This window comes from Austrofundulus limnaeus, unplaced genomic scaffold, assembly GCF_001266775.1.
Source record: "Austrofundulus limnaeus strain Quisiro unplaced genomic scaffold, Austrofundulus_limnaeus-1.0 Scaffold39, whole genome shotgun sequence".
Taxonomy (NCBI): Eukaryota; Metazoa; Chordata; class Actinopteri; order Cyprinodontiformes; family Rivulidae; genus Austrofundulus; species Austrofundulus limnaeus.
In genome coordinates this window covers 727,030-727,735 of record NW_013952441.1, presented here as the reverse complement: position 1 = coordinate 727,735, position 706 = coordinate 727,030, and the positions used below count along the sequence as shown (strand labels likewise).

The window sequence follows — 706 nt, the reverse complement described above, 5'->3', positions numbered from 1 at the left end:
TGTAACTCATCCTATTTTTGAGCGTTTCAGTCAAACCATTTACTATTTTCTGAGATATTTTGCAAACAGACAGTCAAAGTTACACATAAGAGTCCATATTCTGTAAGAGTGAGAATATGAACCAACATATCACCAATAAGAAAAGTAGTTTTCTTCAGTGGCACSGAGATTATTAAAGCCTTTCCTCCTCCAGATTTGCCTCGCAGGTGTTTTACACGGTTTAAAAATAAAAAGGAGAAAGTTCCCTGAACGCATCACTGCAGCATTCACTGACGTCACGCCTCTGTGGGACAAATCTGACACTGCAAGGTGGTGCACGTGGTCTGTTGTTTACTTCTTCCAGGAACGCTGGAAGTTCAGGCCGGAGGAGACGAACGGGGCGCTGAAATTGTGAAACAGCGTCCCCGGATAAAGTTACTCAGCGTTTGGAGGCGGATAAAGCGACAGAAAGGCCGAGAAGAAGAAGAAGATGCCAAACTGAAAACTAAAAGGTTGTGAAGCAGGTTGACAGGAGCGAGCGGTGAGTACAGGTGTAGAAGGGAGCTCGTGCGCCTTTCTTTGTTTTTGTTGTCTTTGTTTTCTCGGCTTTCCTTCGTCAACAAGGCTGTAAACCAGCATGATGTTGAAAGACAACAGTGATAAACACGATGGGAGTTGAGATTTTTTTTAAAGCTAAAAATATAACTTATCTAATATATATATATAT

General features: G+C 41.8%; 1 protein-coding gene across 1 annotated transcript in view; it reads left to right on the top strand.

Moving 5' to 3' along the window:
* Nucleotides 1–244: 244 nt before the first annotated feature.
* si:zfos-911d5.4 (uncharacterized) overlaps nt 245–706 on the top strand; it is a gene marked incomplete in the record, with an annotated part of 20,280 nt that continues 19,818 nt past the window's right edge. The window contains 1 exon segment of the mRNA XM_014007024.1: nt 245–520.